Below are 25,709 nucleotides of genomic sequence, written 5' to 3' on the forward strand. Positions count from 1 at the left end.
AAAAAGGAAATTATGGATCCAATGTTATTTCAGTTTTCAGTCAGAAATGATCTGCAAAATGAATCGACGAAAGAAGCGGTGGCCAGCACCACAATGGCGTTTTAAGAAAATGGAGAGGGACAGTAACATCGGTCCTTGGTGACAGAAGCAGTGGCAGAAGAAGATCCATTCTTACTCCAATTGGCGAACCTATCAGAACCCAAAGAAAACCTCAAAATCCAGAGTTAAGCACTACCAAGGGAAGCAAAAGACCTTCAGCTTGGCTGTGACCACTTTGTGTTTTTTGTCCAAATAAACAACGGAGTTCGCTATCGTTATATGCCCCGTAATTGTGGGATCCATCAATAAATCCCAATGTATTACAGTTTTATACGGACTACTGTGTTGCTATCGGTTTTTGGAGCTGTGTGCACCTTATTGCCATGAAATAAACGCACACTAAGTCAATCCTTGCTCTTCAACAGCTATCCGGATACTAAAGAACCAGACTGCATGCTGTCATTTTCAAAGTTGGCAGCTTTCAGCATCTGAAGGATGCAATTCCCAGCCCCTACAGAAATCTATAGCAATGCCAGAACCACCATCTCCACCAACTATGTCTCAATGTGCTCAGTGCATTGCATTGATTTAGTCTTATTTGGGGTGTTTAACTTCCATCTGTGAGTTATTCCATGATCTGTACAAAAATAAGCCAGATGATCTCCTGCAGTAAACTGTTTCTGTTGCTTCTTCCTTATAGCCAGCCCCTCAGTGTGGGTGGTAGGGGAAAACGAACACGCGTAACCGTCCGGATCTCCACCAGACCGTTAAACCACTAAATGCAACCTGCCTTCGGGTGTGTGCTTGTGCAGGGCATCAGCCGACAAGGGGTTGCATATTTGTTGTCAGTTATTAGGTAGCTTCCCATCGAATGAGCTAGGGCAGTGGGAGCCTCAAGCTGCGCACAATTTAGTTCAGTCATTGATAACATTTCTTAACCATTTCGGCACAAATGCCTCACATATTGTTTGTGTTTAATACGTGTCACAGAACTCTGACAAGTTCCTTTAAGTTAAAATGGATTTGTTTCCTCACTTTATGGAGGATGTGTTACATGCCTGATATTGTCAGTATACTAATTTCTGCTGAACAAATTATTCATTTTTATGCTTCAGTTACAGGCGTGCTGGATCAGTTCTCACTGAATAGAGTGTCTGCATTTATAAGACAATGGATACATGCATATTAGTTATACATACATTTTATAATAGCACTAAAAATGTGATTTTTTAACTAAATCTCATTTTCTGTTATGTATCCTTAGAGTTTTTAAAATACTGCAATAAGTAATTACCCAGTAGTTGTTTTTATAAACACCTTTGTGGCGTAATTATCTTACACCTTTTAGCTATGGTTAACTGGAAACGATTATTATGCTCACTGAGTGCTAAAGACCTTCAAGTACTTAAAAATGGAAATTATTTTGAGAACTTCAATAGAAATCCAGGGATAACGTTGCATGCACCAAGGAAACACATCCCAGACCAGATGAATTGCTCAGCTCTAATAAATTATGAGCACATTTCCTATTGGAGAGGAAATGACAATGAGTTTGTTATAGTAATAAAAATGCGATACACTACATCACTTTCTCGATACAAATCAAATAGACTGGACAGATTTTATAGGATAGAAACTACCTTCCCTTAAAGCCAAATACATGTTTCAGATACAGAAAAACTATGGGAGGAAAATCAAGAAACCCTTTATGTCTGAAAATTTCAGGCCATCTGCTTTTTTTTGTTTTTCCCAAAATTCACCCAAATAGAGAATGTCCTCCCATAAAGAGGGAGAGCTGGTAACCCTAGGTATCTTTCTACTTTGTTTAGTCTATAAGCATTGATGGGAGTAGTATGATTTGTCAAAGCTGGGCATACAACATAATGGTTCACAAAGTCCACCTTGCTGAATCAGCTCATTTTGAGGTAATTACACACATTTCCTCCATTTTTAATTTCCCAATATGTTATAGATTTCTAATACCATGACAGGAAAATACCCTACTCCTGAGTCAGGGCATGATTAGATTTCAAGAAATTACTATTGCTTCAGTCTTTGATATTTGTCAAGATTGCTCTTCTCAGCAAATGCATTTGGCCTAGAATTGCCTCCTTCTGCTGTTCTTATCAGGTTACATGTATTGGCAGTGCACTTAAATACGTTTGAAAATTATTTTTTATTAGCCCCGTTGCTTCTACTACTAATACTAGAACTTTCTAGGTGTCACCATCTACTAAGGTGGCAATGTCAGTGTTTGCTAAAATATTTAAGAGGGCAATGCAATGTTAAAATATTTAAGATATTTAAGATAAGACCAGGCTCAACTGAAAGGCTTACAGAGAGCTGCTATGTTTTCTTTTGTTTCTGCTGCTTACATGAGGTTTATAACTAGTAACTAATAACTGTAGAATAGTCTGCCTGCTAATAGACAAAAAATACTGTTATGTGATGTAATTCATGATCAATAGTATGGAAGAGAAATGCTTGCTGAAATCATAAATAAACCACAACAAAGTAATCCCAGAGAAGTAAGGCATGACGTGTGTGTGTGTGTGTGTGTGTGTGTGTGTGTATATACGAGCTGAATGGTGGCAGGCAGAGCTGGTGAGAAAAAAAGTACAGTTTTGTACCTACCATAAATGTAGATGTTCGAAGATCCACATTGCTGCAGTCCTTACACTTGGGTAGTCCGCTGTCCTCGGTCGGCCCGAATATCAAAGTATAAGGCTGACGTCGGTCAAGGCGCATTTGACTGACATCAGGACGTCAGGGTACAAATGCGCATGACCGACGTCATATCCTCAGTCTTTTCTTGCCCCAGATGTCAGAAGACCCTAAAAAGAAAGGTCAAAACCAAAAGACAGCAACCAACCAACCAACCACCCTAGCACTAAAAATATGTACAATATATACAATATACACCATATTGACAACCCAACCCACACAACCGCCTCTAACTACAGAGGGGAAGGAGGGAGGGTAAATTGGACTGCAGCAATGTGGATCTTGAACATCTACATTTATGGTAGGTACAAAACTGTACTATGTTCTTCATCTCACATTGCTGCAGTCCTTACACTTGGGTAGAATCCCAAAGCAGAGGTAAGGGAGGATGGCAAAACTATAAGGAAGCAGGAGCTGCCAAAATGCCCTGCAAAATAGCAGTGGCAAAACCAGCCCTAGATTTAGAATAAAGTGGAAGGTGATAATGCCTAGAGAAAGTATGCACTGAACTCCAAGTAGCTACCTCCAAAATATCTTTAGTTGCCACCCCCCTCAAAAAAGCTGTCGAAGTGGCAGTAGCCCTAGTGGAATGAGGCCTAATCCCAGCTGGAATCTCCATGCCATGATGGGAATAACAGAAAGCAATGCAAAACCCAATCCACTTAGAAATAGTTTGTTTTGACACAGGCTTGCCCTGAGAACTCAAAGCAAAAGAAACAAATAACTGCTGAGACTGCCTGAACCCTTTAGTTCTGTCCAAATAATATCGCAACTGCCTGTGTACATCTAAAGTGTGCAAAATCTTTTCCCCTTTATTTTGGGGATTTGCATAAAAAGTAGGCAAATGAATAGTTTGGTTTAAAGCCACACTAGAAACCACTTTAGGCATAAAGGAAGGATTAGTGCGTAAAGATACCATATCCTTATGGAAAATTAAGAAAGGCTCAACCGCCATAAGGGCCTGCAACTCAGAAACCCTTCTTGCAGAGGTAATGGCCAACAAAAAGCAGTCTTCCATGATAAATATTTCAACTCGGTAGTAGCTGCAGGCTCAAAAGGTTGTAGAGTGAGTTTCTCCAACACAAAATTGAGATCCCAAGCAGGAGTAGGAGCTCTCGTGGGGTCTTACATTCTTTGCCCCTCTAAGAAATTGCTTGAACAAAGGATGAGAAAACAATGGTGGGTCACAATCATAGTGAGCGAAATTGCTGCAGCATGAACCTTAATAGAAGAGAAGGACAAACCTTTGTCCAGTAACTCAGTAAGATATTGAAGAGCCACACTTAAATTAGGCTCAGAAACATCAAAATCCTTTGCTGCACTCCAAAATAAAAATCTCTTCCATTTATCTGCGTACACTTTCCTTGTACTAGGCCTTCTAGCTTCCAAAATAACATTCAAAACTTGCTGTGGAAGTTGAGACCCACTATGGTTCAAAACAGAATATGCCAGGCTGTTAGGTGAAGAGAGTGAAGCTTGACATTGAGCAAATGACTGTCCTCCTGAGACAACAGGTGTGGAATCGAAGGCAAAGGCCATGGAGGCTCCCGCACCAGGCTTCTCAGTAATGGGTAGCAATGCTGTCGAGGCCAATCTGGAGCTATCAAAATCATCCTTGGCTTGTCCTGTCTGGCCTTTAGTAGTACCTTTGGGAGGAGAGGCAGAGGTGGAAAGGCATACACATGAAGATTGCTCCAATTGAAAGAAAGAGCATCCACTTTCCAAGCTGTGGGATGAAACCTTTTCGTGCAAAACTTTGGCAGCTGGTGGTTTAGTGGAGAAGCGAACAGATCTATGTCTGGAGTTCCCCATGACACTGTCAATTTCTGAAATACATGAGGATCCAATTTCCACTCGTGGGGATCCATAATTTGTCTGCTTAACACATCTGCTAAGGAGTTCTGTGCTCCCGGCAGAAACCTTGCCTGAAGATTTAGCTGTAAACTGAGAGCAGTCTCCCACAAAATCATTGCTTGCCTGCATAGAGGATAAGAATGTGTTCCCCTTGCTTGTTGATGTACCACATGACAGTTGTGTTGTCTGTTAGAATCAACACCTGCCCTGGAAGAAGTAAATCCTTGAAAGCTATTAATGCAAACTGGACTGCTAACATCTCCTTCAAGTTGATATGTAGATGTTGTAGTCTGGCAGGCCACTTGTCTTGTATCCACTTTCCATTCAGATGAGCTCCCAAGCTTTGTCTGAGGCATCTGTCGTTAGAATCTGACTCGCCTCTGGCCGGGTCACAGAGAGTCCCTTGTTTAGGTGACATTCCTGAGCCCACCACAACAATTCCTTTTGAATGCAAGGTATTATTTGAATGACAGTGTCCAGATCCTGGCAGTGCTGTGTCCATACATTTTGAGATACCATTGTAACTTCCTCATATGCAGTTTGGCATTGGGAAGCACCAGAATACAAGATGCCATGAACCCAAGGCTTGAAGGACTGTCCTTGCAGTCAGCCTGGACTGATGAGACAATTGATGAAAGTAAAGGGAAAGATTCTTTTGTTTGTCCGGGGTCAAAAGGCCATCTGGGATGCTGTATTCAGTCTTACATCCAGAAAGCACATGTCCTGAGAGGGTACTAGACTGGACTTTATTTCGCTCACAGAATACCCCAGGCATCTTAGCACTGCTATCACATATTCCAAATGATGAAGAAGCTCGTCCTTCCTTGAGCCAGAATCAGGCAATCGTCCAAATAAGGATAGATCTGTATTCCTTTTAGCCTGAGGAAAGCTATCACTGGAGCCAGAACTTTCGTGAACACTCTGGGCGCAGTAGATAAGCCAAAGGGCAATGCAGAGAACTGATAATGAGAAGTCCCAGCCCGAAAACGCAGATACTTCCTGCAACTCAGTCTGATAGGAACATGAAGGTAAGCCTCCTTGAGATCCAAAGTTACCATCCAATGATCTTTGCCCAGCAGAGGTAAAAGCTGTTGTAACGTCAACATTTTGAACTTGGGAATGTCCAGATAAGTGTTGAGGGTAGATAAATCCAAAATTGGTCTCCACGTGTTCCCTTTCTTTGGTACTAGGAACAGGCGAGAATAAAATCCTAGGCCCACTTCTAGCATAGGGACCGGCTGTATGGCCCTTATTTGAAGTAACAGAGAAATTTGTTTGTGAGCCTCTATTCTTTGCTGAGGAGGAACGTCTGGCATGCCTTTGAAAGGAGGCAAGGTATGGAAATAAAACCTGTAACCGTGGTGTATGATGTCCAATACCCATCTGTCTTGGGTAATTAAACTCCAATTTTCCTTGAAAAGTGCCAACCGTCCTCCCAAAGGTGCTGCCAGACGAGCAGGCTCTGGCAGCTGAAAAGGTAGGTCATTGGCTCTGTTTACGAAAAGGACTGACCCCTGCCCTCACCCGAAGACTGTGCAGGTGAACTCCCTGTTCTAGGCCTGAAAGAGCCCTGAGCTCTGCCCCTACCACGTCTAGACCTACCCCTAGACTGGGAGTCATAAGAAGGATACGTCCACCCCTTGGTAGGCCAATTTCTACTAAACTTCGGAGGCTGAACCTGCAAAAAGTCTTTAACAGTCTGCATAGACTTAGCCTTGTCTTCCATTTTCTTTAAGACTGCCTCAACAGGAGTACCAAACAACACATCAGATTGTAAAGGAGCATCTAAAATCCTTGTCTTAACATGGTCAGATAAATTCTGATCCCTCAGCCAGGCGTGCCTGCGAAGAACTGACCCAGTGGCAGCCACCCTAGACGAGGCCTGTACAGCATCAAAACCACATTGCAAAGAATGCTTACCCACCTGTTCAGAAATAATGTACTAAATCTTGTAACTCTTTACACTCAATACCTTCCGCCAGTGCATCTACCTTAGACTTCAATTGTGAAAGGAGATAGTTTTGGTATTTCAACATGTGAAACTGGCAATTCAAAGCCCTCATAGCTAGGGTGGAAGAAGTATAAACTTTCTTTCCCCATCTATCCAAAGCCCTGGCCTCTTTATCTGGAGGAACCAGATTTTTGACAACAGAAGCCTTAACACCTTTAGGCCCCTGACTAACAGTTTCTGGGTCTGCCCTAGGACTCTTAAAAAGATACTTATGAGCTTCAGGCACCCTGTAATACCTATCCGGTTTAACAGGAGCAGGAGGCAAAGAATCAGGATTAAGAGAAGCCTCTGCAAAAACATCTTCCACCACATCCAGAACAGGAGGTATAGCCAAAGGCCTATACTGGGGTAAAAACAAAAATTCCCTAAGCCTTTTCCTGGAATCAGAGAAGTCCTGACCTTCCCACTTAAAATGCTCCCTCATGGAATGAAGAGTCTCTGAGAAAGAAAAATCCTCAGGAGGAGAAGCAGAAGGAGTAGAATCATCCACATCAGAATCAGAATAAGGAGAATACTCCTGCAAGTCTTCAGCCGAAGACTCGGAAACATCCCAAGCCTGCTCAAAACTCCCAAGCTCAGGTTCCACCCTAGGTCTCTTATCAGGAGGGGGCATAGAACCTCTAATCAAAGTAATCAAATCTTCTGCCATTTTAAGCATATGCTTCTTGGGCACAGTCCCTGAAGAACTAGGGGTGACACCAACTGAAGCTAAACCTGGCCTGCCTCTGGGAGAAGCCTTGGAAACAGAAGGAGAGGGCCTAACCACCCTAGGAAGGGAGGGGAGTACAGTAACCTGAGAAGCCCCTTCAGCCTGACCTGCCTCCTGAGAGGCCACATCCTGCAATAACAAAGTCTCTCCCTGGGACTCCAAAGAAACCTCCGGCAGAACCACCGGCTCCACCGAGACCTCTAAAGAACCGGCGTCCGGTACGGACGGTTCTTCTAGCCTAGGCTTAACTGCTTTGTCCTTGCGCTTCTTCGAAGAAGCGTCGGAGCATCCGACGGCATTTTATAATTGCACCGCTTCCCGAAGACTAACCTGGCACAATCTAACCTTCTCCTTATAGTGCGCTTGTTAAATCTAGCACAAGAGCGACACCCAACAACGTCGTGCTCAGGCCCTAAACAAGGAATACACAAAGTATGATCATCTCTATGCGGTATCTGTTTCCTACAAGAAATACAGTTATTCACTTTTTCTGACATCCGGTAAACCACTGAGTCAAGAAAAAACTAAAATATTCCCCAACGGGGTACTTAGCCAACTTTGACTCGGTCTGAAACTCCGAATTCGAAAAATTTCAGAACGCCGAACGGCACATGCAACGCTGCTTCTGCATCGGACCATGCGGCAAAAAAGACTGAGGATATGACGTCGGTCATGCGCATTTGTACCCTGACGTCCTGATGTCAGTCAAATGCGCCTTGACCGACGTCAGCCTTATACTTTGATATTCGGGCCGACCGAGGACAGCGGACTACCCAAGTGTAAGGACTGCAGCAATGTGAGATGAAGAACATCATTAACAGAAACAGTTTGTCTCATAAATGAACTGCAAGTGTATCACAGTTACGTACAAAACAGAGGGGCAAGCAGAATCTTAAAGCTAGAAAAAGATCAGGATGAACTATGGAGAAGGATTTATGTTGCATGTTCTTCCTGCATCTATATAGGTTTCCTTCAGACATTCTGAATTATTCCCACTTTCCTGGCTACTCTACATTATCCCTGCATCTATCCCTTACTGCTGCCATTGTGATCTGAGATATGACTTGAAATGATCTGCATATATTAGTCCACATATTCAGTTTAACATGTAATTATATAAATAAAAATAAAATTTCAAGTGGTGTGTGAGCAATGCTTATTCTAAAGAAGGCCTGAGATTATTACTATTACTACTGTAGTGCATTCTAAGGAAGTTCAACAGTTTTATGTGGTGGAATCTCCTTAATTTAACCATGGTACAGTTACTTAAATGGTTTGAATGAGTGTACTTTTCTTTTGCAGATGACATTTTTTCTTTACATTTAGTTTTGACACTGCTCAGGGTTCCAATTAACTTAGCTACTGCTCTGCCATGAAAGAAGAAAGGGATAATATCAGATGCAAATGTATAATGCAGATTAGAAATGTTTATGCTCTTTTGGTCTCCCAGTCCTCCCACAACCATTAACTACAGCAGCACTGCATCCTCTTGTCCAGTACTTCCTGGTATCTGAAGACACTGGAGATGGGAGGCAAAAGTTCAAGACCGAAAAGTCAAAAGATAGTTTCATGTTTCAAAATAAGCCTACTTATTAGTATCATGGCCTGCTTGGTGTTGTCTGCAGCATGACCCAAAGATGCTGGAGTATTTACAGTACTTAACTTACAAAGATATCTATACACACACACATATATATATATATATATATATATATATATTTTTAATTTTAATAATTTCTTTAAAGTTTGCTAACCAAGTAAGAAGTTAGAGCATGTTTCCACCTAAACCATTTCAGGTTCAATATGGCAGAAATTAAACCAAAGAAAGCATAAACTATCAGTGCAACAGTGATGATGTAAGAGCAAGCAGGCAAAGAAGTACAAGTCAGGGTATTATGCAGCATAAGTGAACACATCATTAGTAGATGTGATGCAAAAAACACTTAATCATACGGAATGTTGTTTTTATGATGAAAATAATATAAGAACAATGTAATTTACTGTACATACTATTGCTGGGCATAGGATGTGAAGGAGAGTAAGGCATGAGTCAAATATGGAGAAGAATGTAAAGGTGGGAGACAAGAAAACAGAGGGGAAAAATGTTTTATGGAAGAGACAAGGGAGAAGTGTGTAATCATCTCATATATGTTCAGGGAGGAGTTTGGGGACATGTTTACTGGTGAACCAAGGTACACTAACCCAATGAAGCACCATGTTGACCCAGGCCTCATAAGCTCATCATATAAGACCCTTATAGCAAGCCTGATTGAGTTAAGTAGTCACTGAGAGAAGACCTACAGGAAATGTTTGATTTGGGGGAAATCTTAGCCAGTAACACACTTCTGTTTTCATATGTCTTATGGCAAAATATAAGCTAATGCATGTATTGTTTTATTATTAATAAAATGTAATGGTATATACTGCTTACACCTAATCTGAAATAGTCAATTTCAAGAAATCAACAAGTGGGACGGGAGTTAGAATGGTAGATGGGGATGATCAGCTGATAGATTCCACCAAAATGACCCAAATAGGGCCTTGCAATTACTAAGGTCAGCCCTGATGGCACTGATAATAGGAAAAAAGCAGTACGGTTCCGAATGATGCAAATAAATTACACTTGTAACATAATTATGAAGAGCAGAGTAACGTGTTGCTTCTAGTATAAGCTTATGTGAACTGCATAACAGTGGTAATATAATATGCCCAGCATCAAAGGTAGGGAACAAGGTTGGTAAAGAAGCATTGGATTTTCAGATAGTGTTCTGCTGTGGGGGGTGAATGTGTGGCTCTAAATTAGCTCCCAGGTGAACAATCACAAGGGCTTGCTGACTTTCTGGGGGATACTGTTATGTATTTCTTGGCAAGTTAGTATTAGTCCATGGCTGAGATGACAGTTATTTGTCTGGGTTAGCCCTTTATGGAGAGCATTTGTGGCAGTGGTTCATTTGAGGTTGTGCACACAGCTGAAGAATGTCTTGTGGTTGTCCTTGGCCTGGTAGGACAAATGTACCTCAGATTTGACTATGGTAGATTTTATTCGTCTTCAGATCTGTTCATTTTGAGACGGCTTTTATCTTGCTGGGTGCTACATCTCCTTTTTGCCATGATTGTCTTCCTTCTGTAAAACAGCCTATTGATGTTGTGATTCCACCAAGGGTGGCAGCTTTTTTTTTTAGTTAGATTTGTACTTGACGCTGTTGGGTTGCATGGTGAGTGCTTCCAATAATACATGGGTTTCCTGGGTCATAGAGGGGGACCTATGTCTTGCAAGTAAGTGCTATGAAATTTGGCTTATGGTACTTTGAAGATGGAGAAGCTCAAGTTCATTGTCCTGTTTGACCTGCCATGAGATTTAAAGTCATACATAACCACCTTTAGTCCCAGTCTGTATAGTAGCTGGTCAAACTTAACATCTTATATAGATGTCTCCTGACTTACTTGCTGACTATTTCAAGCATGGAGCTACCACATGTTTTGGGCTTTTTTCTTGGCTTTCTCAGTCATTTGTGGAATTTAGCTGGGAGGAAGGATTCAATATCTAAACGTTATACTGTTTTACTGAATTACTCAGGTCTTCTCCTTACTGATGATAATGAGTCTATGTTACATAACAACTGCACAAGGTAATAACATGAATGCCTATGTTATGTGCAGCAATTATCACCTGTGTCTGAGCATGCGTAACTTTGCACGTCATTATCACAGTGCAGTTACAATGTAGCACTAAGTCATTATCACTTTTCAGGCAAACTGTCAGCAGCTGTCACTGTTAGTCACATAAGTAGAAGTCGTTATCACACTGATGAATGCACAAGTCAGACTTGGCTTTTTCTCCACTTGGGAGTCATTGCAATCCACCCCCCCCCCCCCCCCCCACACACACACACACACACACACACACACTTTCTGTCATTTGTACAGTTTCAAGAAATGTAATGAATCTACGAGGCAAAATTTGGGCATCCTGCAAAAAATCAGGAAACTTGAGAGTTAGGACAGGAATACATTTTCAATTTATTTTTTTGAGAAAGTTGCCAGAATAACAGGATTTGTGGCAGACTGTATGAAGGATATGAATATATGTTATTTAGTGCCTTGCGTCCTCTGATTTGCCAGAAAATCACAAATTTTTCTGCTAAACAGACCAAAGCTATGAAGCTTAATCCGAACAGTTAAGATTTCTGACCTTCTCACACATGACAACACACTCACCCTCTACTTCAGACATCAACAAGCAGCTAGTTTACATTCCATGCACACACCTACTCTCTCACAATTCTATTTCTTTATGTACCTTCTCTGATGTCTGTATTATACCTCGTCTGTAGTCTGTATTGTGTTGAGAGTATAAAATCAGTAATGCTTTTCTTATAAATTACTAACGTCATCTGATATAACACACAATGACTGTCGTAGGAGTATACATTTATACTTTGTTCATGTTTTTGTGTGTATGTGGAAGAATATATTTTACATTGTTTACTTTTTTTTTTTTTTTTTTACTTATAAGGCAATGACAATATCCAAACTCGTATGTTATCTTTATTTATTTGAGACTACTATGCACTGTTGTGGTAAAATATTTCCTGCCCCTTTGAACTGTGAAGTCATTTTGTTGAGTTACTGATTATAGTCTTATTTATTATGAAACATATTAAATATATTTAAACCTATCTTTGTGGGTGATATCTGAGACATAATTCAGCTATTCGAATACTTGCATATCTATTTGGTGAGCTACCCAGGGTCTACGGTAGCTGAGGACTCTGCCCCACAAGACTGAGGATAGAAGGACAATTGGCAACATACGAAAAATAAGTTGTGTACTAGCTGTAATGTTCATCTGTGTTATCCTTGTCCGGGGACGCTACCTGACAAGATGTGATACCCTTGAAAAAACGGCCTACAGTTGCTAAATAATGGGCATTTCAGGTTTAGATTTCATATTCCTTAGAAAAATGCATACTAACAGAAATCTTGTTATTCTATCAATTTTTTTAAGTGCATGGCAGCAATATTTATAGTTTGACCCTACTTTATGCTTTGTCCTGATTTCTTGCACTATGAGGTTGAGTGTGTGTGTGTGTGTGTGTGTGTGTGTGTGTGTGTGTGTGTGTGTGTGTGTGTGAGACAGTAAATTGCCCTATCTAGGTTTAGCAGATGATTATAGGGTTATCACCTGTCCCACTTTGTGAGGGACAGTCCCTCTTCAGGCAGTTGTATCCTGCAAACAAATTAAAAAAAATGGCAATGTCCTGAGATTTTAGGACAAATATGTCTCCTATATTTTCTTTGATAGTTGCATAAACAGTTATTTTCTATCTGAAACATCTAAATGTTATAAGAAACAGAATAAGCAACTCAAATGCTACAAGAATAAGCGTTTAGTTTGGAAAAAAGTGAACTTCTGTCCTTTGTACTGGCCTTGGGTATGTTTTGCCCTGCAAAATTTGACATTTCTACAAAAAAGTCCCACTTTGGACATTTGAAAAGGTGGCAAACTTAGATGATTAGTAATTTGCTTAGTGTTAAGCTCTGTACCTTATTATGCAATACGGAAGGTGAATAAAATAACTGCATGTTTGCATGGTTCTACAAATGCACCACATGGCCTATGATTTCATAGCAGACAAAGGGAAACCCGCCACTGGCCAAATGCATTTTTTTGGACTGTGGGATTCAACGCTGTTTCAGTTAGTGTGATTTTCAAAGGCAGAGGACTTCTGAATCATAAATCTGTTTTCATTAAGTGACTGGATTGTTTTGTTTAGCAAATGTCTATCACTGTTTGCGCTATTAAATTTTAAATATTAGTTTTGAAGTTTTACATTCAATAGATTGTGTGTGTGTGTGTGTGTGTGTGTGTGTGTGTGTGTGTGTGTGTGTGTGTGTGTGTGTGCGTCGTTTTTTTGATACGATGTTCTTGCTCTTTTCATAGGACTGTTTAGGCCTGGTAATTATTCCTTTTACCGTAACGAACAATGCATCTTACTGGCCGTTGCTGATTGTGGTTATATATGCTTCATATCTTTGTGAACTACTTCAGTTGAACATCATATTATGTAGTAATTTTATGTATCACACAGTCAATACAGTTTTCTGGTGCATTGCTTTTCATGTGGCTCTGTGCAGGTGTATTACATCAGAATGTTGTACACCATTGTGTTTTCCAGGTGTAATTTCAAGTGTAAAGCAACACAGCCCCCCAATGAAGATGCCATCTGTTGAGGAGAAAGCAAGCAGTATTTACCTGTTGGGTGAGGAAATAGACTCTGATGGCTGTAGCAGTGGTTCAGACACAGGTATGTTCCTTGAGCCACCACAGAATGCCAACCAGAGTGAGGATGAAGATTATGACACAGAGAATGAGATTCCACTTGCATGTCTGTGTGACAAGGCCATTGCCTGCGATACGGATGATGCCCCTGTGCCAGCCATTCCTGAAAGACCACTATGACTTGCCAAAGCAGACCTGACCAGTAATTATGACACTGACCATGACAGTGAGGATGAGGTGCCACTTGTACTCTTAAGGAAGGGGGCCATACATGATGGCCACCCAGTCCAGTTAGAGTTTGACGCAGACGATGAATTGCCTTTATCTGTGTTCAAGAAAGCGCGTGGTATGACTGACACACCTATGAAGTGCTCCACAGTGCATGACACTGCAAGTGCTGACAAGGGTGTGGATGTTTCTTCGACCTGTACAGGACACTGAAAGTAGTCCAGAGTATGTGGATTGGGATGGAGAAAATCCACTAGATACGAGTCCAAGTAACTCCTTGTCAGGCAATGATATGGTTGTGCCTCAGCAGGGAACGTCTGTTAGTTTTCACTAACAACTGCATGCAGTAGAGTTGGTACTGACATTGAGAGAGCACCATCGCTGAACCCTACAGCACTTTCCATTCCCAACTGTTCCAGGCGACCCAGTAAGGTACACAGACCATGCCCACCACGTAAGATCATGTGAGAAAAACCCCTCCAAACAGTACACATTGAGGACTTTGTGGGGCCAGTAGGCCCAGTAAACAACTTGGGCTCAGATAGCACAGAGATGGACTTCATGAATTTGATGTTCCAGAGGAGCTGTACATCTTTATTGCCAATGAAACCAATCACTATGCTGCAAAGAGACAGGCTGCAACAGGCAAGGTCCTGTTTGTCCAAGAGACATACGCACATTTCTAGGTGTCAGAATATATGTGTCTATTGTACATGTTCCTGAATACAGGCAGTACTGGGAAACACACCATGTATATGGTCACTTCCCAATAGCGAAGTACATGACCCGAGACAGGTATGAAAAACTTCAGCAGTATTTCCACCTTAACGATAACAGCCTGAGCCTACCACAGGGCTCTGTGGGTCATGACAAGTTACATCATGTACGGCCAATACTGGATGCAGTACTTCATGCATGCAGGACACGTTACAATGTGCATCGCGAGGTGGCTGTAGACGAAGCCATGGTCAGCTTCCATAGACGCTTGACATTTAGACAGTTTATGCCTGGTAAGCCCAAGACGTATGGCATTAAAGTGTGGGTGTTGGCAGACTCTATCAATGGGTATGTACATGAATTCCAGGTATACACTGGAAAAACTGAGCAGAATACAGAGGTCGGACTGGCACACCGAGTTGTGCTTGACTTAACTAGGGTACTGACTGGCAAGAAGCATCACATTTACTTTGATAATTTCTTTACCTCTGTTCCACTGACACAGCAATTGCTGCAAGATGGTCTGTACTGTTGTGGAACCATGTGCACCAACAGGTCAGGGATGGCCTCTAACATTCAACAGACAGGCCATTGGAAAAGCAACTTGAGGCTACTTCAAGCAATTGCAGAGTGGGCCACTGCTAGCTACCGAATGGAAGGATAGCAACCCAGTATTCCTCCTGTCAACTAACTGTGACCCAGCCTTGGCAGTCTCCAGCACACACAGGAGAAAGCGTGATGGAAGCAAGGCATCGGTGCCATGTCCACCAGTTGTAAACATGTACAACAATTACATTAATGACAGACTGAGCAGATCAGCTCAGGACACAGTATCCCACTGCCAGAAAGGCCCGCAAATGGTGGTTGTACTTTTTCTGGTTCTTATGGGATGTGGCCATAGTCAATGCTTTCATTATATTCCATGAAAGTAACAGCCACCAGCAACTGTCACACTCTGGATGTGCTATTGCAGCATCACAGTTACAGTTTTGAAGGAACCTAGGCTTGCATCCACTTGCCAGTTACACCAAGAGGAAAAGATGCACTGAGATTACTGTCTCGGAGGCTGTAAGCCAATTTGAGCATGGCTCCCACTTTCCGGTGAAATGGTGTAAGATGCAAAAGCTGTGCCAGGAAGGGTAAACGTGCTGAGCCATCCTAGGGGTGCACGACTTGCAAGATCAACCTGTATGTCAAATGCTTCGGCGAGTACCATGGCCATAAATTTCTAGTGGGTTACTAACATCAGGAAAGGCACATTATGCAATGCACAAGACAAATCAAGATGTGCATGCGTATGGAACTGGGGACCTTGGAGCGTGGTGCTGAGTACTGTGCGCGTCACTGGGTGTCACACCTAAGCATCATGCATCTTAGGAGCATCCTGGAAGGCAGTGGGGAACTTGGAGACTCTTCAGCTCAGTCCCAGTGGGCTGCTTTCCTGGATATGCATGGTTTCAAGGGTGCCCTTTTTGTGCCCCCTTGTCAGTTACTGACAAAGCCCTTATGCACCAAGGCCAGGAAGGTCCCTCTTCAGACTTTTGTGCCAACTGCTAGTGTTGGTAGATGCATCACAAGGGGCATACCCAGCCACCATTGAACTTATGATCCACCTGGATCACAGTTGGGAACTTAGAGACTTCAGCTCAGTCCCATAGTGCTGCTGTCCCAGGTAAGCATGGCCTCGGGGGTGCCACTGTGATGCAATGTTTCCCTCTGGGACAGGACACATGCAAAATGACAAAGCCTGGGTCAGTCTTGGTCTTTTCACTTGTTGTCATGGTGTAGCTCTCCACTCAGTCTCCCTCCCTTCAGGTGTAATAAATGTATGTGGGTCACGGCAAAAGGGTTTATATTAGCTCCCCCCTTTCACTCCTTATGGCCATTGCCGAAAGGACACGTAAATGGAAAAGGCAGAGGTAAGTCAGAGTGCTAGCATTGCATGCCATTGGGAGTCATTGTTGCTACCAGCAGTCTGAATGCGTAGCCAGCACCGGTATGGGACACTTCAGACATCCACGAGCTGAAGCCCCATGTCGTTCCTTGGCATATTTGTGGAGTGGCGGTCCTTACCCTGCTTTTTCCATTTACATGTGCCCTTTCTGCGCCCCCTTGTCAGTTACTGGCCAAGCCCATATGCACCAAGGCCAGAAAGGTCCCTTTTCAGACCTTTGTGCCAACTACTCTTGTGTTGGTGGATGCATCACGGGGGGGGGGGCATTCCCAGCCACCATGGATCTTATGATCCATCTGGACCGCAGTTGGGAACTTAGAGACTTCAGCTCAGTCCCATAGTGCTGCTGTCCCAGGTAAGCATGGCCTCGGGGGTGCCACTGTGATGCAATGTTTCCCTCTGGGACAGGACACATGCAAAATGACAAAGCCTGGGTCAGTCTTGGTCTTTTCACATGTTGTCGTGGTGTAACTCTCCACTCAATCTCCCTCCCTTCAGGTGTAGTAAATGTATGTAGGTCAGGTCAACAGGGTTTACATTAGCTCCCTCCTTTCACTCCTTATGGCCACTGCTGAAAGGACACATGTAAATGGAAAAGGCAGAGGTAAGGCAGAGTGCTGGCAATGCATGCAATCGGGAGTCATTGCTGCTACCAGCAGCTCTCCAAAAGCGTGTGCTAACATTATTAAATAATAATATTATCAAATAACCTTTTATGTTTAATTTGAGTGGGTCGCTTCCTAAAGCTTTTGTTTTTTGTTTATTTGGTTTGTTTTTGAGTTTTCGTTGGTCATAATGAGCGAGTTGGAAGCATCCCCTCAAGGTTCCTTGTTTACTCAAGTGGAACGTAATGGTGACAATGGTTTAAATAATCGGCCCGTTGGTGAAGAGGCGAATGCCGAGGGTAACCTGACGGCCCTTTTGAGGTTAGTGATGGGACGCATGGATAACCTCACTCAACGCATCAATTTTTTGCAAGCAGCGGGTGCTAGTTCTGGTTGTTCTTTTACAAGAAGCCAGCCTTCTGGTTCTACTTTAAACAACTAACTTACAGAGGCAGCACCTAGCACCAGTAACCAACACATGTTTAGTTCAAGCCGGAAGCAACAACAACAACGGTGAGCGCAGTCCTGAATTGTCTAGTATTCAGGCTGAGGAAGGCACTTCAACTCAGCATTTAAATGAAGGAACGCAATGGATTGACTCTGTGCATTCAGCTACATCTTCGGTGCCTACAATTGGTAGGTTTTTAAGTAACAACAATTTTTTCAGCAACGGGATTGGCAATGCGATTGACCCAACACAACAGGATAATGCCGATCAAGTCGTAAGTAACATCACCAACCTTATTGGTGTTTTTGATCAGAAACTGTTCAAGTGCAGGAAACTGCAACTTGAAATCTCTTATTTACAGGAGTGTTTGGCAAAGCAGTTGATTCCAAAGGGTCTTCGACAGTGGCATTACCCTGTTGGTCTGGTGGAAGTCTCACAGTTTCATAAGGACCTTCTTGCACTTTTTGATAGGCAGGATTTTGAATTCATTAACCTGCTTATCACACAGTACAAAATGGAGGTTCAACATTTACAATCTGACTTAGAGCTCCTTGAGCAGAGCATTAAAAATGACACTGATTTTTTGAGATATAAGTACGAATATTCTTGAATTTTCACCAGCATCAAGGCTACTATGAACAAACTTGTCAATACTAAGAGGAAGAAAATTGGTAGGGACATTCGGGACTACAGTAATAATAAAGCATATCCTTGCCCTCCACCAAATTTTAAAATGCCTACGAGTCTGGATTTGTTGACAATTTTAGCATGGAACTGCTAAATGAACCGAATAAGCAACAGGTTCATGGGGCTGGTAATCAGGACGAAGAGGTTCAGCCTCTGTGTCATAGTGAAAGATTGCTTAATAGTGCCAATATTAGTTCTAATAACAATGCCAATAAAGGGGCTAATAACAACCAGCAAGCCCCAGTTTTGACAAGCCCCGGAGGTCAGAATAATACAAATCAACAGGGTTTTCCCAGAAACAGCAAGACCAGACAGATGAACACGAGAGGGAGGTACAATCACGGCAATTCCAGGAACAGGAGGAACCAGAGGAGGAGATGATGAGCCATTTGAATGATCCCCAGATCATTGTTGATTCAAAGGGTGATTTTAAAATATACAATTATACATCCTTTGTTATTAGTTCTGACATGGTGGAGTTTTTTTCAAGAGGCCTTTCCTTTATACTCGATTCTCGTTTTGACTTAGTTAAGACTATTGTTGATCTTAAACTTTTTGTAAGAAAATTGAATCTAAGATTTTTAATGGGTGACAAAGGTATAATGGACAGTAAATTTAAAACTCCTAGCGCTTACAATCCTCCTCTATAAGAGACTTTACGTCTGTTTGAAAAAATGTGTGAATATGACTTTAGGGCTTTATCGGCGAATAAGTTGCATTTGGACAAACAAGGTCTTAATATTACTAAGTCCCAGCGGGATTTCATCACAATGCTGCAGAATTGCAACATAAGAGTTATGAAGCCCGATAAGGGGGGGGGGGGGGGGCGGTTTGTTTTTTATGGATTATTTTTTGTATGTTGAAAAAATGTCAATGCTTTTGAATACCGACTTTTACGCATTGGTGACAACGAACGAAGTTAATACAGCTTATTCCAAGATAAGAAATATTGTTGAGGATTTGTTTTTAGAGAGGGTCATTGATACAGATGTGTATCAGTATTTGACGACGTTAGCTCCCAAGCTACCTGTTCTTTTTGGCATCCCTAAAATCCATAAATCCATTCATGACCCCCCCCCCCCCACTTTTGGCCTATCGTAGATGGCCGGGGCTCCATAACCTATGCTTGTGCAAAGTTTGTCGACATTATTTTAAAACCTTTGTTAGATCAAGAATCCCAGATTTGTAAGGATTCCTGGAGTTTTCTCCAGGATATTGGTAAAATTCCATTTGGCAAGGAGTGGTGGTTTTTAACCATAGACATTAAAGATTTATATACTGTAATCCCCCAAGATTTGGGTATCCAATGGGTTGGAGAATTTCTAAGGCACAAGAAAGGTGGATGACAGCACTATTTACGTGGTGGAAACACTCTTAGAAATTGTTTTAAATTCCAACTTTATGCTATTTGATGGTAATATTTATCTACAAAAATCAGGGGTAGCAATGGGTTCGCCATGTGGTGGGAGCTTTGCCAATTGTGTGTTGGCTTATTGGGAAAAGACATTTTTGTTTTCCAATGCACTGTTTGATGAATGTGTCACCTGGTACACTCGATACCAGGACGACATGTTCTTAATTTGGAAAGCACCACCATCTCGTGTTCCCCTGTTTATGGACAGTCTCTCTAGCATGACAAATTTCTAGAGCTCACTTATAACTTACAAGAGTCTAGTATTAATTATTTAGACATTTTATTGATTAAGGACTCAGTCAATTTGAAATATAAGAGTGTTATCTATAGAAAACCCACTTTTTCTAATTCATTTCTCCACTTCACTAGTTCCACCCTAACCATCAAAAGAAAGCTGTTGTGAAAGGGCAGATGGTTAGGGCGGCCAGGATGATATCTGATGAGGATGATTTTCTAGTAGAGTGTGAGCATTTGAGTGCCATGTTTCTCAACAGGGGGTACCCTTTTCGGTTTGTATTAGATATTAAATCTGAAGTTATTTACAAAAGACAGTCCGGCTTTTACAAACCAATTTTGTCTGGGAATTGCAATTTCCTTCCCGGAGAAGGGTTTATGTCTAACATGACTCAAATTAACAACAATACTAGGGATTTTATAAGTACTAGATTTTTGTGCACATTCAACTTGGATCATTTTGAGATTAGGAATGTGCTCAACAAGAATTGGGCTCTCATTGCCGAAAACCTTTACCTTTTTAGTAAGTTAGGAGATAGTCCAAAAATTACCTTTAAGAGAGGTTATAATTTGAAGGCACTTTTTGAGGCTAAGCCCAAATTTGGGGGTTACCGTAATTTCAGGATGACCAAATGTGGGGCATGTAGGCAGTGCAAGTATGTGTGTACTGACCCTAAAGTAAAGTTTAGGGATCAAATGTACAATGTGACAGGCAAATTTAACTGCAAAACCAGAAGTGTGGTTTATGCCGCTGTCTGCCAGAGATGCGCTGCATTTTATACTGGTAAGACCGAAAGGAAAGTGAAGCAGCGCATCTATGAACATGTGTACGCCATAAATAGATGCGATCTTAACAACGCTCTGGCTAGGCATATTAGTGAATTTCCGGACCACCATTTTAAGTTCACCGTTCTTAAGAAAATTAATTTTGACATTAGGGGTGGTCCTTGGCAGAATCAGCTGGAAATTGATGAACTTTTTTGGCAAATCTGCACTGCTGCCTACATTACCCTGGGCTGAAAGACCATGTCTCTATTAGTTGCATTCTAAAAAACCTTTCTTTGAAAAGGTGATATGGGTTTTAAATGGTTTTTAAATGTTTGTTTTTTATTTTGCACCTTTTTATATTTACTTTTTATATATAATTAAAAGTTATTTGCTTTTTAGTTGTATGTATAGCAGTATTCGTTTCGGATTGGTATTAGCTGAAGTGTGTTATTCTGAATTAGTAGTGGTTTCCGGTTTTACTGTGTGGTTATTTCAATTGATTTTAATTGCATCTTTTTAGCAAAATTAATTGGTTCAGATGCGTATAAATCTTGTTTTAAATTGTATTCATTTAATTATCTTTTTGTCTGAGGAAGGAGGGACATTGAGCTCTCCGAAAGTGTGTGCTAACATTATTAAATAATAATATTATCAAATAACCTTTAATGTTTAATTTGAGTGGGTCGCTTCCTAAAGCTTTGTTTTTTTTGTTTATTTAGTGTGAGTGGGTAGCCAGCAATGGATTGCAAGAAGAGGTATGCACTGGAGCGGAGTACTGCAGTTGATGGAAGAAAAAAGTGTTCCATCTACCTTGAGCCAGACATTCTTGTGCTGCAAATTGGAGGGAATGATGTCATCAGTCAACCACTCGGAAGGCTACAGTTTTAAATCAGAGCAATTTTTGAACATCTGCAGTCATGGTGGCCATGATGTCATTTTGTGTGGTCTGACATAATTCCTCAACAGACATGAAAAACAGCAAACAGTCAACGGGTAGCACACAAGGCCTGAAGTTTACGGAATGGGTTCATGCATGGCTTGATGCACAGGGTCGGTGGATCTACAATCTGCCATGACAGCATCACCGCAGAAGATGTTCACCTGTTCAGAAGGGATGGCGTTCACCTAACTGAAGAGGTCATTACGTTATTCTTGACTGACCTCCACAATGGTGTGAGGAGAGCTATGCAGGATTGGTAACATGCAGCTTGTGAGAAGAATGGAAAACACCTATGACCAAGTAGGACCAGTATGGTAAGTAAAACTCTATTATGAAATGTGTTGTGTAAAATATATTATTCTGAGCTTGGCAAATAACTGTGGTCAGCAGCTGGTGAAGATTATGAGAAAGAAAAAGAAATTATGTACCTACCATAACATTCCATGTTAGTCATCTTCTTCTCGCCTTCTTTCTTGCTGGTTGGGTTCAGAGCCAATCCTCGGCTCCGACTCGGCCATCTTCAAAAGTTCGAGAGCTGCTTACTGGCTCGAGGCCCCCCCCTATATCCCATGATGCCTGGCGCTAGATACCCAGATCTCGTTTGGTAAATCTAACTGCAGACATAATAATAAATGAATCCTATCCTAGAATGCATAAATCCTACTGGAGAGACTACTAAGCAGAAGGAAATAGCCAGAGAAGACTCAGCCAGTGCAAAATCAAGAGGAACTCTTCTCGGTCCACTAGGATAGGGGGATGGAGGGTGGGACGCAAGAAGGAAGGCGAGAAGAAGACAACTAACATGGAACGTTATGGTAGGTACATAACTTCTTTATGTTAAGTTGTCTATCTCGCCTTCATTCTTGCTGGTTGGGACAGCGTCCCTAGCACCTAGAACCCTGGGTGGCTCATCGGAAAAGACTCTTCAGAACAGTGGAACCAAAATCAGCTCTGCTCCTGGAAACCAAATCCAACTTGTAATGCGAAATGAAAGTATGTGGGTTGGCCCATGTAGCCGCAGCACAAATAGATTCCATGGGCAACCTAGCCTGAAAAGCCACCGAAGTGGCTAAAGCTCTGGTGGAGTGACCTTTTGGTTTGACTGGTAATTCTTTATTCCTGAGTTGGTATATGAATGTGATGATAGAAGACAACCACCCGGATAAGGTTACCTTGGAGACAGGAAGACCTTGTTTACCTACTGCATAAGACAGGAACAGCTGATCTGATTTTCTAATGTCTTTGGTTCTATGTAAATAAAAGTGTAATTGCCTGTAAACATCTAACTGATGCAACTTATACTCCGCCCTGTTGGAGTGGTTAGGGAAGAACACAGGAAGGTCTATGGACTGATTCAAGTTACTCTCTGAAGAGACCTTAGGAAGGAAGGAAGGAAGGATTAGTCCTAAGAGCAACCCTGTCATTGTGGAACATGAGGTATGGGGGACGGATAGAAAGTGCCTGTAGTTCCGAAACTCTTCTGGCTGAAGTAACAGCTACCAGAAAAAGGGTTTTCCAAAATAAGAACTTCAGTGAACAAGAAGCTGCAGGTTCGAAAGGGGGCAAAATTAGCGAAGCTAAAATCAAATTTAGATCCTACGGTGGTGGAAGATCTCTCACTGGGGGCCTGAGGAGAGTGGTTCCTTTGAGAAAAAGCTTTACACAGCTTATGGGACATGATATTGTTTTCCGACAGGCCAATGTGAAAATTTGAAATTGCAGCTAACTGAACTCTAATTGTAGCGGAAGCAGACCCAGCATGGAAGAGCTCCGCGAGAAATTCCAAAATGGAGTGTACGGGGGCTGAAAAGGGGTCTATACTTTTTGCCTCTGCCCAGGAAGAAAAACGTTCCCACTTACTAGCGTAAGTTTTTCTGGTCGTAAACCTGTGTGATGACAAAAGGATTTCACGCACAGAGGGGGAGATATCTGGGAGCCTGGCTAAGGTTGGAAGTGGAGCAACCACGCTGTGAGCTGGAGAGAGTGCAGGGATTGGTGCAGCCCGCCCGACTGATGAATCAGGAGGTCTGGAACTAGGTCCAGAGTCCAAGGCTGTTCGAGAAGATAGTGCTGCAGGAACGGAAACCATATTTGTCAAGGCCAGTAAGGAGCAATGAGGATCATTTTCCAACCCAAAACGGTAGCCTTCTGAATTACCTTCGGTACGAGGGGGAAAGGAGGGAATGCATAAAGAAGTCCCTGGGGCCAATCGTGGACTAGAGCGTCTCTGGGGGAATGCCCAGGAAGTGGAAGGAGAGAGAAGAAACTGCTGCACTTGCTGTTGAAGGGAGTTTCAAAAAAGGTCGCAGCAAGGTTGGCCCCATCTGCGGAAGATTTGGTCCGCAACTACCTGGTTCAGAGACCACTCGTGAGGCATGAGAATTGCTCTGCTCAGTCTCTGTCTGCTATGACGCTGGACCTCCCAGGGATGTGCGTTGCAATCAGAAACCGTTGGGAAGAGATCGCCCACTGCCAGAGTCTGAGTGCTTCTCGACATACGGGGTAGGACCTGGTTCCACCCTGCTTGTTGATGTACAACACTACGGACATATTGTCCGTTTGAACTGCAATGGTCCCGGTAGGAAGAGAGTCCTGAAGAGCCTGCAACGCTAAGAGCACGGCCCTCATCTCCAAGACATTTATGTGCAGATAATACTCATGAGGTTGCCAGGTGCCTTGGACTGTTCTGCCCTGATAATGCCCCCCCCCCCACCCGATCAGGGAGGCGTCCGTGGTCACTGTAGCCACTGGAGGGGGAGAACAAATGGTCTGCCATGGAGCACTGATGTGGAGACCATCCACCACGCAAGATGCTTCTTGCATGCCTGAGTGATCATAATCATGTAAGACATGGGAAGTTGCTGGAAGGACCATTGGGTGAAAAGAAACCACTGGAGAATCCTCATGTGAAACCAAGCTAGAGGGACAAGTATGATCGCTACTGCCATGAGACCTAGCGTTTGAAGGACAAACCTGGCTTGAATCCTTTTGCATGCTAATAAAACCTTGACATGCTGACGAATCACTAACACCCTGTCTGGTGGGAGGTTCGCTAACATGTCTTTGGTATTTAAATTTGCCCCTATAAAGGTGATAGATTGACAGGGCGACAATGCAGACTTTTCGAAATTTATTGTGATACCTAGCCTGAAGCAAGTGTCAATGGTGCAGTCTCTGGCTCACAGAAGGTGACGTCTGGTGGTAGCAGTAAGGAGCCAGTCGTCGAGATATGGAAACACCTGAAATCCTTGCCATCTCAGGTGAGCGGTAACTACTGCCATACATTTGGTAAACACCCTGGGGGCTGTGGTGAGACCAAAGGGCAGAGTTCTGAACTGATAATGGCTGGCTCCCAGCTGGAAGCGAAGGAATCTTCAGGAGCATCTGTCCATTTTGATGTAGTAGTACGCATCCTGAAGATCTATGGAGCACATCCAATTGTCCTAACCCAGAAAGGGTAAAATGGACTGAAGCATGACCATCCAGAACTTCGTTCTTTGTACAGACTTGTTTAGTCTGCTGAGATCCAAAATGGGTCTCCAGTCCCCTGTCTTTTTTGGTACCAAAAAGAACCTTGAGTAAATTCCGGATCCTTGTTGGTCTGCTGGGACTTGCTGGATGGCCCTTTTCTTTAGCAGTTTTGAGACTTCTTGCACTGCTTGGTCCCTTAGATTGGGTGGAACATCTGGAAGGGACTTGTTCGACCTTAAGTGGGTGCGAATGAAGGGAATTCTGTAGCCTCCGGATATGACGGACTGTACCCATTTGTCTTGTGTTATGTCTTGCCAGGCTCTTGGGTACAGCGATAATCTTCCCCCGACTGCCTCCAGAGGTGAGCAGCCAGGCAACCCTTCAGGGATGCTGGAAGGGCTTGTCAGAGAAAGATTCTCTGCTGCCCTGGTTTTGCAGACCCCCTCTGCCATGAGGGCGGCGTCTGTTATTGTTCCCTCCTCTGCCCCTGGAGGGAAACTCACCACGTGTGTCCGGCACAGCTCCCTGGGATTTCCGGAACCACATCTTTCCACTCTTCTGACCCTTAGGATATGGTCTGGAAGGAGTGGAAAAACGGACTCCTACGGCAGAGAGAGTTCTTG

General features: G+C 42.6%; 1 protein-coding gene across 2 annotated transcripts in view; it reads right to left on the reverse strand.

The window, feature by feature from the left end:
• Nucleotides 1-25,709, reverse strand: part of CRY2 (cryptochrome circadian regulator 2) — a 526,322-nt gene that overhangs the window by 19,271 nt on the left and 481,342 nt on the right. The window lies entirely within an intron of this gene.

This window comes from Protopterus annectens, chromosome 9.part0, assembly GCF_019279795.1.
Source record: "Protopterus annectens isolate FY-2018-M chromosome 9.part0, PAN1.0, whole genome shotgun sequence".
Taxonomy (NCBI): Eukaryota; Metazoa; Chordata; order Ceratodontiformes; family Protopteridae; genus Protopterus; species Protopterus annectens.